The following is an 18,466-nucleotide window of genomic DNA, read 5'->3' on the forward strand; positions in this document are numbered from 1 at the left end:
GAACAATCGATTACAATTATTAAATTTAGGGTCAGGGGCCGGCCAAAGGGGTCGTCCATATTCACTGATTAATGTTTTTGCGATTTTGACGTTATTCTATATTGGATTGAGATGAAAATTTCCGCATAGGTGTTTTGAGGGACGCTCTTTTGCTTTCAGGTTTCAAATCTTGACTCAGGGGTCGTGTTTTTACGATATTCTCTTGATTGAGCATAGAATTGTAATGAAAATTGACACATGGGAGTTTAACAGAAAAGATAATTGATTTCAGGTGTCAAGTTTTGAATCGGGGTCAAAAAAAAAGGCCGTCCATGTCAGTTGCTCACTGTTTTCGCGATATTGTCGTGATCATGCATCGGATTGAGATGAAAATGTTCAGATGAGGGTTATAAACTATGAGCAATTGACTCCAGGTAGCATGTTCCGTGTCAAGGGTCGGCGAAAAGGGCGACTATATTCACTGTTCACTGTTTTCAAGTTCCTGACGTTATTTTACACATAATTTGAAAAGAAAAAATGGCACAAGGGAGTTTTGAGGAACGTAAAATTGGTATCAATTATCAATTTCGGGCCATGGGACAGAAAAAGAGGGTTTCATTGAAAGTTCAGTGTTTTGTGCAATAATTTTGTTGGAGGCAGTTAATTGATACCAATTTAAGTGTGAAGGTGCAGCAAAAGAGTCGTGCACATAAAGAAATAGTACATGTTTCTGCCATAATGTCTAGATTTAGCAACCGATCGAGAAGAAAACACTCTCACATAAATTTTAATAAAAAGCCAATCAACCGTTTAATTTGAATTTCAAGTAATAGTAATAGTAGCAAATTTAAACACTGTTGAATTTTTTCCCCAAAATTGACGAAAGAATGTTTCGAATTCATTCTCTAAACTCATTTTGACGTACCAATGATTTAAAGCGAAACGAAGTTCGTACGGGATCAGCTAGTTTAAAATAAAATGAAATAAAATTCGGTAACTTTAATTGAAATTTATATACAAACAAAATAAGACGTTGAAAAATATACGTTTCTAATATTGATGATATGGAGTTTATAAGTCTAAAAATAAATCAGTTTTAAGTGAAATCAATCATTGATAACTGATGCTCTAACAAATTTTCATGAAATAAAAAAACTGATTCCTTATTTGGTCATTATATTTAGTTTATTTAGGAATAATAATGATGATGATTATGATGCATGATCTAAAAAAGTTAAATTCGACAGTTTTTATAAACTTGGAATATATCATCAACATAAAAGCATGTCCGACTCTAGTAAGAAAATTTTAAATAAAAAAGATATTATTTATATTTACCAATTTGTTGAAACCTGCATTTGTTTTTCGCTTAAAAATATCTCAAATTAAACTTGATTTAAATGGAGTAACATGAACAAATAGAAGACGGCTATAGCACTTTTCGCAGAAACCAAAATTAGTTGCGATCTAGAGGAAAGTGGATAATTGATTTGAAGCCTTTTTTTTCTTTTTTTATGTTTCAAAGATTTACCAAAAAGTCAAAAAAGAAATTCTTAAATGATTCACCTATTTTCAAAAGTGATTTTAAAAACAAAGCTGTTATACAAAAACCTAATTGCATATTTTGATTTGGGCACCCAAATTATTCAAAATCATCTCTTAAATTCTTTGCACCTAGGAAAAATGTGAAATTTGAGGCCTTGAGTTATTACTCAAAAACTTTTTGGATATGGAGTTTAGGATTCAAAGGAATAAGAAAGAAAAAAAAATTGAGGCTGAAATTGGTTTCTTGAAGAATATTTCATATCAGCTTAAAATTTGGAATGACATTTACCTTTTTTACCAATCAAAGTGGTTAGCTATAAAGTCATCGATACTAGGATTTTGACTATCGTGCGTGTTCAACACCTTTCACATGGCTACCAATTTGTGATGTGTAAATGAAGTATTCTATGAATGATTTTTGAAGTTCAATTGGTTGGTTTCAAATGTTAAACTTGTTTAGTTACACTTCTTGGTAAAAACCAATTTTTAACACTAGTTATTTAGAGTTTTTGTGTGTAAAGATTTGAGTTTAAAGGTATTAAATGAATTGCAAATCGACATCTACGTCTACAATTGATTAGTTTCAACTCGTGAACGTCATATAGATCTGTAAAACGAAATGTCTTTAGCCCAGAGAATGATTTAAGACGAAATTCTGCTGGAGGCGAGCCAAATTTTTGACATATTTGTCAACACGCATTTTAAAACCTTTTGGGATCGAGTGATTTCCGATAAATTGATTTCTTGTATTGAAAATTTTACTTGGAAAAATTCTCCATGGGCGGGGGGGGTTTAAATAGAATTTTTTGATAGTGATAATGGTAAAATAAACAAAATTGACTGGCTTCCAAAACACTATAATTTAAAAAAAAAAAACGATAACCTCAAATTTCCCCATCAGAATTGTTGAAACGTCAACCATTTTACAACATTTCAAATAGATTCCACAGATTTCCTAAGTGCTGTATAATTTTTGTCAAATGAAAAATTATAACGTCACTTTTGACTTTGGATTTGGGCTGTTTCGAATTCATGAAAATTTAATGATATCGGTCATGCTTATTGATTGTTTTTCAATTAAATTGTAAATTTGAATCAAATCATTGGTATTTGACATGATTTTCATAATAAAATTCGTTGAATCAGCATCACAAAAACTGTCACAGAATCTTGGGGTCAATCACCAAATTACAAATTTTTTTTTTGTTAAAAACACCGAATTCTTTCGACAGCATTGGTTTTAATGATTTTATTTTTGGAAATCTGTTGGCAAAATGTCAAAAACAAAATCAAAACAACCTGTAAACATATTTTTGGTTGCCATATGAAAGTTTGTTTTCAGTGCCATAAACTATCATTTTGATTGAACCTCCAGAATTCATCCATATGTCAGTTTTGGACAACCCGAAATGAACAAAATTTGTATGGTTTGTTATGTACGGGATTATGATGTCGTTATGTAAGAAATGAGTAAGTATTTAGCTTAAGCATTCATCCTTTTTATTACTTAAAAAAACGAAAAAAACTTATAAAACTTTAAGTTTACACTTCACAAACTTTTGTTCCAGCATGGCTCTAAATTCCTGTTTTTTCTCGGTGTTCCCAGTTTTCCCGGTACTGTGCCCACCCTTTGTAAGGTAAATGCATTCAAATCGTCATTAAACAGGACAAATAATTTCAATTAACACATCAATAGCGAGGGAAATTCCGGATATTCTATAACACTGAATCAATTAAAAACTAGTCACACTTTTGCTGTATAAAAGAGCAAGTAAACACATCCGAGGGGACCAATCTCAAAAGACTTTGAAAGGCGACAACATTTATCAATTCTAATCCGGTACAATGTACTCGACCAAGTTATTACTTCTGGTTGCGGTAGTCTGTTTGACTACCATCTACTTTACCAACGGCGAAGAAAACGAGCAGCAACGATCAACCAGCTTTCTCGAAGGTGAGTTATAAAAAATTGGTTTAACAATAATAGATTAAAAACTAAAACCTGAAATTTTTGCCCCAGAGAATAAGCGATTGATGAGCGAGGGAAGTGGAAATAGTGGAAATGAAGAATCGAAAGCTCCGTGAATGAAACGTCAGACTTGTTCTACTATACGATGTGGGGCTGATTGTGCTAGAAATAATCTATTGGGAGTATGTAGGAGAGGTTCATGTGAATGCCATTCAAGAAACTAAAAAATTGTAATTTTAATAACATAATTTTGTTTAGCAACTTAATCAGTAAGAACAGTTGAGAAGCTGCGAGAATTTTTGTTTTCAAATGTCATACTTCGAGCTTATTCCCAATAAGTACTAAGACCAATAAATTCCAATGAAACTAACATTCAAATATCCATGATTTAACATTTCGAATCCGTTTTATTGTTTCCCGAAAATCATGTGCAAATGCTTTTAAAATTGAATGTTGAATTTTTATTTTGTTTGTTTCTTCATAATTCCTCTTTCCAATGCACCGTAGCAAAAACCTTTGCCTAAATATTCATTATTAACGCAGCATAAATTAAAAACCAGTAATGCATCAGCAATATAAAGAGTTAGGAAAACACACTTCATAGGGAATAATCTTAGCCCAACCTGAGTCCGAACAACATTCACCACATTCGCATCGTCGAAATGAATTTACTCAAGCTAGTACTTACTGTAGCAGTGCTCTGTTTGACAGTCTGGCAAACAAAAAGTGAAAAAATTGACTTTCGGTTAAGTTTAGTAAGAGGTAAGTCACTTCGTTTAAGAAAACTTTAAGACTAAAATAAACTTACAGTCCCAGAAAATTTTCTAGAAAATAGACCACATCTTTATTCAAGTCCTTCTGCTGTCGAAAACGTCGACGATGGAGACGACCAGCCGGAAGTTAATCGCTTTCAATCGCAAATTTGTACCACCGAGCAGTGTTTTCCCTACTGTTCGGTGATAGGGCTGTCCGGTAGATGTACCAATGGTCGATGCATCTGCACCACGTTTAACGTTTTCGGATCCAGTAATTTTGGAAAATAAATGTTTAATAGTAGAGTCGATTGGATGATTTTTAAACTAATGAAAGAAAGTCAATGCTAATCATAGACAACACACATGATTTCGAATCAAATTGGTGTTAAAAGAATCGGTTGAAAAATTACAAGACAACTCAGCAAACATAAAATCGCATTACAAATAATAGCTCAAATCGTTAACAATATTAATACGAATCGCAATTCCAACCAAACAAGTAAACGATCGTAAAAGTGGTTACTTAAAGTCGGTATAAATCGGATATGAAAAAAAGTCTGCCAAGTTTGCAAATTTGTTCTTCCGCGCGGTATTCAAGTGAGAAAACAATCTTAGGCTGATGTCATGCTGAAACAACTAGCAACGCAACGCAACGCAACGCAACGTTCCAATAAGATTGCGTTGCATTGCATTGGTATGTCATGCTGGCGCGACCTGTCACTTTGAAATTCCCTACAAATCATCACTTCTCTTCATCTGACAATGCTTTGAATCATCTCATTTCTTTCCGGAGCCATCAAAAACTCATCAAATCATGAAAATTTTCTCGCCGATTAAGATAGTTTTTAGTTTATTATCACAAGTTCGGACAGATCTTCGTACTACTGTGCTTAAAACCCGGAATCACTGCTTCAAATCGAGAGAAAACAATGTTCCTATTGGATTTCCTACTAGTCGCGCTACTTAACACATTGGCATCAGATTGGTCGCGCTACACAAAGCGACCAGTATGACAGGTCTGCGCGATTTCCATGGAGATCAAATGAGAGCTGGTTAGTCGTGTGAACGTTGCGTTGTAGGTCGCGTTGCTAGTTGCTTCAGCATGACATCAGCCTTACTGTTCTCTCTGCGATGAGCAGTGCAACCAAATTGCTAAAAATCAGATGACTCATTTGGAATATTGTCGCTGGCAACGATTTGCATGCATTGAGAGCTAAATTTGTGCTCTCTCGCGCTTTCAGGATGTACGAATGAGTTGTTGAATATCGTCCAATTTGTATAATTCTTATCGCTAAAGCCAGAAGTTGAAAATATGTGTGTATATTTTTTCCACTTTGGTAGGTAAATGCTATTTTTGATGCGATTTTTTATGCGATGATGTATTACTAATTTTGTTAAGAAATATATCTACAAAAATCATTGCTGGAAAATAAACTGAAAAACCTGACTGGGGAAAAAAATGAAAAAAAAGTTTGTTAACATTAAAAAAAAAAAATGACCACTAAAAACAACAAAACTTTTTAAAGAAATAAAATTAAATAAACAACATTAATGAGGTATAAAATTAAACATAACACAACAGAACTTTTTTTTTTAAATAAAAAAAACCCAAAAATAAAAAATTAAAAGTAAAATAAGGAGAAAAATACAAATTAGTTTGAAAGGAAAAAGTTTGAAAAAATTTAAGAAGAAAATAACAAACAGATTAAAAATCAAATCAGAAAACATAAAAGGAACTGGGGATCCGCAATAAAATACTTTTACTTTCGATAAGTCATTTTCTCACTTTTATGACATTCACGATTTGCAGTTGGCAAACAGTGATTGAAAAACTTATCCGGTATAACTGTGTTCGATCTATACTCTTGGATTCGAACTCGCAGACATCGGCTCAGGAAGCAGCTGACCTGCCAACTGAGCTACATCATAAGCCCCGTTAAAAACAGAAAGCGACAAAGAAGTTCAAGTAAAACATAAAATACAAAAGGCTTTTCTGGAAAATTTACAAAAATTATTGTTTTAGATTTCGAACCTCTGACCGACATCTGAAGTCAGATTTTAAATTTTTGTCATTTGAATTCTAAGTTTAGATCTCAGGTTTATGACTTCTGACTTCTGAATTCATATTTCTGACATCGACTGACTTCTCTCTTTGGCCTTCTGACTTCTGATGTCTGACTTCTGACTTCTGACTTATGATTTCTGACTTCTGACTTCTGACATCTGACATCTGACATCTGACTTCTGACTTTTGACTTCCGACTTCCGATTTCCGATTTCCGACTTCAGACTTCTGACTTCTGACATCTGACATCTGACATCTGACTTCTGACTTCTGACTTCTTACCTCTGACATCTGACTTCTGACTACTGACTTCGGCCATCTGACTTTTGATATCTGACTTATGACTTCTGACTTCCGACTTCCAATTTCTGACTTCTGACTTCTGACTTCCGATTTCTGATTTCTGACGTCCGACTTCGGCTATCTGACTTCTGACTTCAGCCTTCCGATTTTTTACTTCTGACATCTGACTTCTGACCTCTGAGCTCTGACTTCTGACTTTTAATTTCTGACTGCTGTCTTCCGATTTCCGGCTTCCGACTTTCGACTACTGACTTATGACATCTAACTTCTGACTTTTGACATCTGACTTCTGACTTCCGACTTCTGACTTCTGACTTCCAACTCCTGACTTCTCACTTCTGACTCCACACCTTTGACTTTAGACCTCTGACTTCTGACTTCTGACTTCTGACTTTTGCCTTATGACTTTTGACTTTTGACTTTTGGACTTTTGGACTTTTGGACTTTTGAACTTTTGGACTTTTGGACTTTTGACTTTTGACTTTTGACTTTTGACTTTTGACTTTTGACTTTTGACTTTTGACTTTTGACTTTTGACTTTTGACTTTTGACTTTTGACTTTTGACTTTTGACTTTTGACTTTTGACTTTTGACTTTTGACTTTTGACTTTTGACTTTTGACTTTTGACTTTTGACTTTTGACTTTTGACTTTTGACTTTTGACTTTTGACTTTTGACTTTTGACTTTTGACTTTTGACTTTTGACTTTTGACTTTTGACTTTTGACTTTTGACTTTTGACTTTTGACTTTTGACTTTTGACTTTTGACTTTTGACTTTTGACTTTTGACTTTTGACTTTTGACTTTTGACTTTTGACTTTTGACTTTTGACTTTTGACTTTTGACTTTTGACTTTTGACTTTTGACTTTTGACTTTTGACTTTTGACTTTTGACTTTTGACTTTTGACTTTTGACTTTTGACTTTTGACTTTTGGCTTTTGACTTTTGACTTCTGACTTCTGACTTCTGACTTCTGACTTCCGACTTTTGACTTCTGACTTTTGACTTTTGACTTTTGACTTTTGACTTTTGACTTTTGACTTCCGACTTCTGACTTCTGACTTCTAATTTCTAACTTCTAACTTCTAACTTCTAACTTCTAACTTCTGATTTCTGACTTCTGACTTCTTACTTCTGACTTCTGACTTCTGATTTATGACTTCTGACTTCTGACTTCTGAGCTTTGACTTTCGACTTCTGACTTCTGACTTCTGACTTCTGACATCTGACTTCTGACTTCGGTCTTATGAATTCAAAAATGGCCTTTTGACGATTAAATGCTGACTTCTGATTTCGGCCTTCTGACTTCTGACTTCTAATTTCTAACTTCTTACTTCTAAGTTCTGATTTCTGACTTCTGACTTCTGACTTCTGACTTCTGACTTCTAATTTCAAACTTCTAACTTCTAACTTCTGATTTCTGACTTCTGACTTCTGATATCTGACTTCTGATTTATGACTTCCTACTTCTGATTTCTGACTCCTAACTTCTGACTTCTGATTTCTGCCTTCTCACTTCTGATTTTTAACTTTTGACTTTTGACTTCTGACTACTGACTTCTGACTTTTGACTTTGACTTCTGACTTCTGACTTCTGACTTCTGACTTCTGACTTCTGACTTCTGACTTCCGACTTTTGACTTTTGACTTTTGACTTTTGACTTTTGACTTTTGACTTTTGACTTTTGACTTTTGACTTTTGACTTTTGACTTTTGACTTTTGACTTTTGACTTTTGACTTTTGACTTTTGACTTTTGACTTTTGACTTTTGACTTTTGACTTTTGACTTTTGACTTTTGACTTTTGACTTTTGACTTTTGACTTTTGACTTTTGACTTTTGACTTTTGACTTTTGACTTTTGACTTTTGACTTTTGACTTTTGACTTTTGACTTTTGACTTTTGACTTTTGACTTTTGACTTTTGACTTTTGACTTTTGACTTTTGACTTTTGACTTTTGACTTTTGACTTTTGACTTTTGACTTTTGACTTTTGACTTTTGACTTTTGACTTTTGACTTTTGACTTTTGACTTTTGACTTTTGACTTTTGACTTTTGACTTTTGACTTTTGACTTTTGACTTTTGACTTTTGACTTTTGACTTTTGACTTTTGACTTTTGACTTTTGACTTTTGACTTTTGACTTTTGACTTTTGACTTTTGACTTTTGACTTTTGACTTTTGACTTTTGACTTTTGACTTTTGACTTTTGACTTTTGACTTTTGACTTTTGACTTTTGACTTTTGACTTTTGACTTTTGACTTTTGACTTTTGACTTTTGACTTTTGACTTTTGACTTTTGACTTTTGACTTTTGACTTTTGACTTTTGACTTTTGACTTTTGACTTTTGACTTTTGACTTTTGACTTTTGACTTTTGACTTTTGACTTTTGACTTTTGACTTTTGGCTTTTGACTTTTGACTTCTGACTTCTGACTTCTGACTTCTGACTTCCGACTTTTGACTTCTGACTTTTGACTTTTGACTTTTGACTTTTGACTTTAGACTTCTGACTTCTGACTTCTAATTTCTAACTTCTAACTTCTAACTTCTAACTTCTGATTTCTGACTTCTGACTTCTTACTTCTGACTTCTGACTTCTGATTTATGACTTCTGACTTCTGACTTCTGAGCTTTGACTTCCGACTTCTGACTTCTGACTTCTGACTTCTGACATCTGACTTCTGACTTCGGTCTTATGAATTCAAAAATGGCCTTTTGACGATTAAATGCTGACTTCTGATTTCGGCCTTCTGACTTCTGACTTCTAATTTCTAACTTCTTACTTCTAAGTTCTGATTTCTGACTTCTGACTTCTGACTTCTGACTTCTGACTTCTAATTTCAAACTTCTAACTTCTAACTTCTGATTTCTGACTTCTGACTTCTGATATCTGACTTCTGATTTATGACTTCCTACTTCTGATTTCTGACTCCTAACTTCTGACTTCTGATTTCTGCCTTCTCACTTCTGATTTTTAACTTTTGACTTTTGACTTCTGACTACTGACTTCTGACTTTTGACTTTGACTTCTGACTTCTGACTTCTGACTTCTGACTTCTGACTTCTGACTTCTGACTTCTGACAACTGCCTACTGAATACTGACCTCTGATTTTCGCTTTTTGATTTTTGATTTTTAATATTGGATTTTGTAATTTTGTAATTTTGTAATTTTGTAATTTTGTAATTTTGTAATTTTGTAATTTTGTAATTTTGAATTTTGTAATTTTGTAATTTTGTAATTTTGTAATTTTGTAATTTTGTAATTTTGTAATTTTGTAATTTTGTAATTTTGTAATTTTGTAATTTTTTAATTTTGTAATTTTGTAATTTTGTAATTTTGTAATTTTGTAATTTTGTAATTTTGTAATTTTGTAATTTTGTAATTTTGTAATTTTGTAATTTTGTAATTTTGTAATTTTGTAATTTTGTAATTTTGTAATTTTGTAATTTTGTAATTTTGTAATTTTGTAATTTTGTAATTTTGTAATTTTGTAATTTTGTAATTTTGTAATTTTGTAATTTTGTAATTTTGTAATTTTGTAATTTTGTAATTTTGTAATTTTGTAATTTTGTAATTTTGTAATTTTGTAATTTTGTAATTTTGTAATTTTGTAATTTTGTAATTTTGTAATTTTGTAATTTTGTAATTTTGTAATTTTGTAATTTTGTAATTTTGTAATTTTGTAATTTTGTAATTTTGTAATTTTGTAATTTTGTAATTTTGTAATTTTGTAATTTTGTAATTTTGTAATTTTGTAATTTTGTAATTTTGTAATTTTGTAATTATGTAATTTTGTAATTTTGAAATTTTGAAATTTTGTAATTTTGTAATTTTGTAATTTTGTAATTTTGTAATTTTGTAATTTTGTAATTTTGTAATTTTGTAATTTTGTAATTTTGTAATTTTGTAATTTTGTAATTTTGTAATTTTGTAATTTTGTAATTTTGTAATTTTGTAATTTTGTAATTTTGTAATTTTGTAATTTTGTAATTTTGTAATTTTGTAATTTTGTAATTTTGTAATTTTGTAATTTTGTAATTTTGTAATTTTGTAATTTTGTAATTTTGTAATTTTGTAATTTTGTAATTTTGTAATTTTGTAATTTTGTAATTTTGTAATTTTGTAATTTTGTAATTTTGTAATTTTGTAATTTTGTAATTTTGTAATTTTGTAATTTTGTAATTTTGTAATTTTGTAATTTTGTAATTTTGTAATTTTGTAATTTTGTAATTTTGTAATTTTGTAATTTTGTAATTTTGTAATTTTGTAATTTTGTAATTTTGTAATTTTGTAATTTTGTAATTTTGTAATTTTGTAATTTTGTAATTTTGTAATTTTGTAATTTTGTAATTTTGTAATTTTGTAATTTTGTAATTTTGTACTTTTGTACTTTTGTAATTTTGTAATTTTGTAATTTTGTAATTTTGTAATTTTGTAATTTGGTAATTTGGTAATTTGGTAATTTTGTAATTTTGTAATTTTGTAATTTTGTAATTTTGTAATTTTGTAATTTTGTAATTTTGTAATTTTGTAATTTTGTAATTTTGTAATTTTGTAATTTTGTAATTTTGTAATTTTGTAATTTTGTAATTTTGTAATTTTGTAATTTTGTAATTTTGTAATTTTGTAATTTTGTAATTTTGTAATTTTGTAATTTTGTAATTTTGTAATTTTGTAATTTTGTAATTTTGTAATTTTGTAATTTTGTAATTTTGTAATTTTGTAATTTTGTAATTTTGTAATTTTGTAATTTTGTAATTTTGTAATTTTGTAATTTTGTAATTTTGTAATTTTGTAATTTTGTAATTTTGTAATTTTGTAATTTTGTAATTTTGTAATTTTGTAATTTTGTAATTTTGTAATTTTGTAATTTTGTAATTTTGTAATTTTGTAATTTTGTAATTTTGTAATTTTGTAATTTTGTAATTTTGTAATTTTGTAATTTTGTAATTTTGTAATTTTGTAATTTTGTAATTTTGTAATTTTGTAATTTTGTAATTTTGTAATTTTGTAATTTTGTAATTTTGTAATTTTGTAATTTTGTAATTTTGTAATTTTGTAATTTTGTAATTTTGTAATTTTGTAATTTTGTAATTTTTTTTATTTCTGATTTTTGGTTTTTGACTACTGATTTCTTATTTCCTTTTTCTAATTTCTTATTTCTCTCCGGCTTCTGGCTTTCTAACGACTGGATTCTGGCTTTTGACTTCCGACTTCCAACTCTAGAATTCAGACTACTGTTTGATTTATAAATGACCTATTTCTAATTCAATAAGTTTTTACTCTTGGCGTCTGATTTCCGATTTCCAATATCTGACTTCTACCTTCTGGGTTCTGACTTTTGGATTTTGATTTCTGACTTTAATTCCCAATTCATTATTTCTACATTCTGGATTCTAATACCTGCTTTCTGCCTTGCAATTTTCGAGTTCTACTTTCTGGGTTTAAGTTTCTGATGTTTTAAATACTTCTGACTTCTGATTTAGTATTTGACAATCTCTGAATTCTGATTTCGACTTCTCACTTCAGACTTTGGAATTCGAATTATATTTCTGATATTTTATCACTATTATATTATTTATATTTCTGTCAGGTTACTTCTGGCTGCTTGCTTCTGTTTTCCGACTTCAGTCTTCTGGTTTCCGATTACTGACTTCTGGCCTCACTTTTTTACTTCCGAACTTCAGACTTCTGAATTCTAGATTTTGATTATAATTCTGACTTTTGATCACTATTGATTATATTTCTATCTTCTCCGACTTCCGACTTCCAATTTGCAATTTCTGACCTCTGGCATTAGATCCTGGATTTTGACCTCTGAATTCAGCCTTCTGATTTCTTATTTGTAATTCACAACATCTGGTTTCTTACTTCTTCAGACTGCTGACTACTAATTTCTTATTTCTGACTTCTTGATTACTTAATTTATTTTAGTTTTTTTTTTTATTTCCTATTTCAAACTTCAGGCTTTTGAATTTTTACTTCTGGCATGTGACTCACGTGACGCTTGATTTCTGAATTCTATGTACAGATTTCTATCTTCTGATTTCTAATTTATTATTTATAACTTCTGGTTTCTAATATCTGACTTCTGAGTTTTGATTTTTGATTTATGTGTTTTAATTTTCTGATATTTCATTCGTTTTATTACAAATTTCCGGTCTTTAACTTCTGACTTTTGAGCTTCTGATTCTTCATTTCTGATTTCCGATCTTTGAATCTGAGTTCAAAATTTTGAATCTGAAATCTAAAATAAACTGAAATTTTTTAAATAATAATTCTGTTAGGTTAAAAATCACTACATATTAAATAAAAACTACAGATAGAACTCCGATTCAGAATACTAATGCTGAAAGCTGATCCCTTTATTCAGCACGAAAAAATAAAAAGCTGTACTGATTTCAACTTAAATTAGACCACAACAAGGCGACGTCAAAAATTTCGGAAAAAAAATTGTAGAGTTTTAAAGACCATTCGATATTTGTCAGGATATTGGTTGTGTAGTTTTGTATTTTGCTCAATTGAAGCACTTTGTTTTAAAATCTGTAAAAAAAGAATTAGAAAAATACCTGGTATCTCCCGAACATGATGCAATAAATCTCAGTCATCCATAAGCTTTCTAAATTCTCAACTAACACGAGTCTTAACCAATCTAATAGAAAAGCGTAAGCGACTAGACAAAGGGCTGCTTGAGATTCTCTCTCGTACGAATTCTGAATTGAAATTCAATTATTCAACAGCAACGAGTTTTCATGGATGGAAACCCGTTTAAAACATCCGCGTTGGGCCGAACATAAATTAATAAGAAACACATCCCGGCAAAACCGCATGTCAACTTTTAATATAAATATTTTTTTTCTAACAATTCTCCAACAGTACTGTTACTGGGTTAGTTGGGTAAAGTCGCGTCCGTAAGAAAGTTTAAGAATGCGTTCCTCCCGAAAGCTGCTACTTGTTGCAAGCTGCATTTTGCTTCTGGTTACAACCGGCAATGGAACTCCACAAAGTTATCTTGAACTGGGTGGCGACTTTGGAGGTATTGGAGAGAGTTTTAAATAATAATTTTGCGACTCAATAATGAAAATCGTATTTTTTTTAGTTGAAACAAGCCTGGACCAGGTCCTCCGCCAGCAGCGACAGGCGTGCCGGGCCAATTCCGATTGTTGGCGCGTTTGCCAGGAACCGCAAGCCATTTGTTCCAGAGGAAGATGCATCTGTCCACCACCATAAAATTTAAAAAGTGTGATAGTTTACTAAACTGTGGAAAGTGGAAATTATGAAAAGAATATAAATTATGTTTTCTAAAACTCCCGAACCAACATCGAACGTTGGTTCCAATTTATGATTGCTCAATTCGCCAAATGATCAGCCTGCCAAACATGCAATGCCGAGTATCGAACGACACCAAGTTACACAACTTCTGCTCCGAAGCTAAGAAAGCTGCAGAAAAAAATTGGAACATTGACCACCGCGCGAATCGAGTCGAGTCGAATCGAGCGGTTCGAAAATTGAAATTATATCCCGGAGCCGGACTAATTTTCGAATCAACCCAAAGCTAGCTGCTGATCAGCGTCGCTTGAAGGTGATGATTGGGGTTTTGGATTGGGTAGAGATATTGGAAGTGTAAACAAACAAACGTCTACTCGACGATCCGGCTGGAGATCGTTCGCGAAAAAGAAGCGATGGTCAGCGGATTTTGGTGATGATGAATATGCGTGATACGGGTGGATACAGAGAAAAATAAGTGAATTTGCGTTAATGTCATTATGACATGCGTTCCCATGATTATGGTAGTTTCGTAAAAGAAGCTACATATCTAGAGTAGAGAGTTAAGAGTTTAGCTACTAGAATCTAAGGACTAGAATCTAGAACCAAGAGCCTGAGTTTAGAGCCCAAAGTCTTGAATCTAGAGGCTAGAGTTAAGAGTCCAGAATAAGGTTGTCAGAATGCCCGGTTTTATCCGGGTTTGCCCTGATATTTAATGAAATTTTTGAAAATCCGGTTACCCGGATTTTGTTGAAAAAGCCAAGATTTTGTGCCGGATTATTTTCATTCTCATTCCCAAATCAAACTAAAAAAAAGGGTTTAAAACATTTTTTGATAATGCGTTCAAAACGAAATTTATTGAGCAAGTTTCATAAAATAATCAGGAGAAGAAGAAGGATTTTTTGGAAGCCTAATTTTTTTTCTTGATTTTCGTTGAGTAATTCCTGGGTTTTGACAATTTTGAAATCAAATGCCCGGATTTTGCCATGTTTTGAGATAAAATAGCCGGGATTTCTCCGACCCGGATACCTGCTGAAAAAGTTCTGGCAACCTTAGTCTAGAATCTACAATCCTTATATCTATAGTATAGAAGCTACAGTTCAGCGTCCAGAATTTAGAATCTAGAGTTTAGGCTCTTGAATCTAGAATTCAGAGTTTGATTCAAGTACCCAAAGTATAGGGTCAAAAGCCAACAGTTTAGATTTCAGAGCTTACTCTAAATCTAGAGTTTAGAGTTAAGAGTTAAAACTCTAAAATCTTAAGTCTAGAGTTTGTCGTTTAGAATTTAGAATCTACAGTCTAGGGATTATATGCTGAGATCTAGAGCCTTCAGAGCCTTAAGTTCAGAGTGTGAAATTTGGAAACTGGAATCTATAGCCCAAAGTATAATAAGTAGTGTCAAGTAGAGTCTAGTGTATAGAATCTCTAGAGCCTTCAGCTGGTTTTACCAATCATCAAAGCGTAGTTGATTTTTTTTGCATCCAACTATAAATATAGAAGACTCAACAAACAAACTGATGATTGACCTTACGCAATCAACTATAAATATATTAGATTCAACTTTAATGGTATATTTGATTCTTATTTACAGATTCAACTGCAATTGTATGATTGATTTTTGGCATTTATCTATAAATATAATAGACTCAACTATAATTTCCTAACTGACCTCTCACATTCAACTATAAATATGATTGATTTCACGATCATGATATAATTGATTAAACTGTAAATATGATAGATTCAACTACAAATATACAATTGATTTTAGGCATTGAACTATAAATATAGTAAATTCAACAATATTTTTTTGATTGATTGTGTGAACTTGAAAAATTACTATACTACACATCCAAACACTACATGTATATAAGTGTAGCTAATGTGCCCTCAGCAAAAGGCAGTTCGTGTTTACCAATAGCAAACATGAGATAATTAGTAAAGGAGGTATAGCACAATTGCTTGTTTAAATAAAATTGTGACAAAAAATTTTCTCTCTTCAGGTTAATTCTAGCCGAATACGGCAGCAACTAAATTAAAAGCGAAGGAAACGATAGCACTGGAGGAATCGGTAGTAGACATCCCGTGAAAAATCCGACACTAAATTATGCTATCATTTTGGCGTCGATAGCTAATTTTGGTTACTGTTTGCTTTCAACTCAGGCATCAAAGTTTTACCTCCCTTCAGGTCAATTCTAGCCAGATGCGGCAGCAACTAAATTGCAATCGAAGGAAACGATGCCACTAGACATCCCGGTTGCGTGGCACCGATTTGTTTTTCATCGGGAAGCAGAAATGGCTGGACAGTAACAAAGTAATTGATGTGCTGACCGTTAACCCGAATAAAGCATTATCATATTATTCGTTTTTAACATAATCTTATTAACGAATAAACAAAATATATTTAAAACTAAAATTAAAATGAAAAAAAATTAATGCAAGAAAACTACAAAAAAAACAATTATTACATATAGTTGAACGCTAAAAATCAATCATAGAAATAATATTGATTCAATCATATTTATAGTAAAATCAACGATAGCTGTATAATTGAATCTACAATATGTTTAGTTTAATGCCCAATATCAATCAGTATATATATAGTTGAATTTATCATATTTATGGTTTGATCAATCATACAATTGAAGTTGAAGCTATCATATTTATACGTGAATTCATTAAACCAATCATATAAATATAGTTGAATATTTAATAAATTTAGTTGGTCGAGAATCAATCATCAATATAATTAAATATAGGCGAAATATTGTTGATAAAACTATACTTTTTTCTGCGTCTTAAATCAAGTCTCGAGAGTCTTGAATCTAGAATCTAGAGTTGAGAATTTAGATTCTGTAGCCTTGAATCTAAAAACTTAAGTTTCAAGTCTAGTGTCCAAAGTCCAGATTTTAGAGTTGAGAGTCTAGAATCTAAACTCTAGAGATTAGATTCAATAGTCAGTGGTTTTCAAACTTTTTCGCTTACCGCCCCTGTCTCAAATTTTTAGATCTCACCGCCCCAAGGATATTTTGGATCAATTTTTTTTTCTTCAGAAATGCAACAAAAATTGGCAATACTGAGCTCTTCCGCTGCCCCCTTGCATGCTATCACCGCCCCTCTGGGGGCGATAGGGACCATTTTAAAAACCAGAGTTTAGAGTCTAGAATCTAGAGTCTACAGTCTACAGGTTGGACTCTAGAATCTCTAGAATCTAGAGTCCAGATTTGAGTCTAACGTCTAATGTCTAGAACCTAGAGTTTAATATCTATAATCTGGATTCTAGAGAGCAGATATAAAGTTAAAATTGTAGGGTCTAGATTTTGAAGTCAAGAGTCTAAATTCTGGGGCCAGGACTCTGGAATCCAGAGTATAGAATTTAAAGTCTAATATCTAAGCTCTAAAGTTTAGAGTTTTGATTCTTGAAATTGTATTCTAGAATTAAGATTCTTTAGTTTTATGTCTCGTGTCTAATTTGGAGTCTAGAGTATAGAATCTAAATTGTGACGTCTAGAGTGCAGAGCTTCGAAATTAGAGTCTAGAGTCAACAATAAAGAATTTCTAATCAAGAGTCGAGAGCAGTAAATTTCAAAGTGGTCCCTATCACCCCCTGATGGGTGTTGAGAGCCTACAGGGGGCGATGAAAGAGCCCAGAACTACCAATTGTTGATGTATTTCTATACAAATTTGTTCAAAAACACTCCTAGGGAGGGTAGTGAGCTCTAAAATATCGATAAAGGGGGGCGCTGAGTGAAAAAAGTTTGAAAACCACTGGTCTAGAGACTAGAACTTAGACTCTAGAGTTATGAGTCCATAGCCAAGAGTTAGGAGTTCATAGTCATCAGGACTAATCAGGAGTCGATAATCATGAAGTAAGATTTAAGAGTCAAGCAGACCACCTGTCCAAAACAATTGGGATTCTTCATGATCTTCGTGATGAATCTTCCAAATACTTCCACAATACCCCGAAAGCTAAATAGGTCGTCAATCATCACACCCACTCGACTTTGGACTCCACTTTCGGAGCCGATATCATACGATCAAATTGCAATGGTACTTTCTTGGGCTAATATCAGATTGTCTTTGTCGGTTTGGTAGTAAACCGGACGCAAAAATTTGGAGCGCATTCAACTCTCCACTGCCTCTACAGCGACAACAACTTGTCGTGTGTGGAGTTCCACAACACCATGTAAAGTATTGACTCTTTCGGAACTCCCCATTAGACCCTCAGGGTCTTCATTCCCGCTGATTATATACTGTAACTGGCGATTTTGGAAGCAACTTTTCACAATTCTACAGAGATAAGCCTGGATCCTGGTACGTATACCCGAAGACACAATAGCTGCCCAACTGACACTGTTGAAGGCGTTCCTCAAGTCTTTTGGGTTCTGTACAATGTCTCTATGACAGAGCGAATAAAATCATCTGTTCTGTGACCTTTCTAGAAATCGAATCGAGTCATTTTTATCTTTGTGGGGGAGTAGTTGTTGTGACCAGTTGTTTATCTATTTTGATATTACCTCGCGTTACTACATATATGCTATCAGGCTCACGTCTACTTGAGCAGCGTATGATATCA

The 18,466-nt window shown here is 32.1% G+C and overlaps 2 protein-coding genes and 2 long non-coding RNA genes across 9 annotated transcripts in view; 3 read left to right on the forward strand and 1 right to left on the reverse strand.

Moving 5' to 3' along the window:
* LOC129745812 (SH3 domain-binding protein 5 homolog) overlaps window positions 1-18,466 on the reverse strand; it is a 132,112-nt gene that overhangs the window by 100,433 nt on the left and 13,213 nt on the right. The window lies entirely within an intron of this gene.
* The window catches only part of LOC129745810 (SH3 domain-binding protein 5 homolog), a 96,852-nt gene that overhangs the window by 32,962 nt on the left and 45,424 nt on the right, over window positions 1-18,466 (forward strand). The gene's annotated exons all lie outside the window — the stretch shown is intronic.
* On the forward strand, window positions 3,293-4,556 carry LOC129745818 (uncharacterized). The gene is made up of 3 exons (XR_008737187.1): window positions 3,293-3,478; window positions 3,545-4,255; window positions 4,322-4,556. It is a non-coding gene; the product is annotated as an uncharacterized LOC129745818 (long non-coding RNA).
* LOC129745819 (uncharacterized) lies at window positions 12,958-13,966 on the forward strand. Its single transcript, XR_008737188.1, has 2 exons — window positions 12,958-13,660; window positions 13,724-13,966. It is a non-coding gene; the product is annotated as an uncharacterized LOC129745819 (long non-coding RNA).

Source organism: Uranotaenia lowii, chromosome 2, assembly GCF_029784155.1.
Source record: "Uranotaenia lowii strain MFRU-FL chromosome 2, ASM2978415v1, whole genome shotgun sequence".
Lineage (NCBI taxonomy): Eukaryota > Metazoa > Arthropoda > Insecta > Diptera > Culicidae > Uranotaenia > Uranotaenia lowii.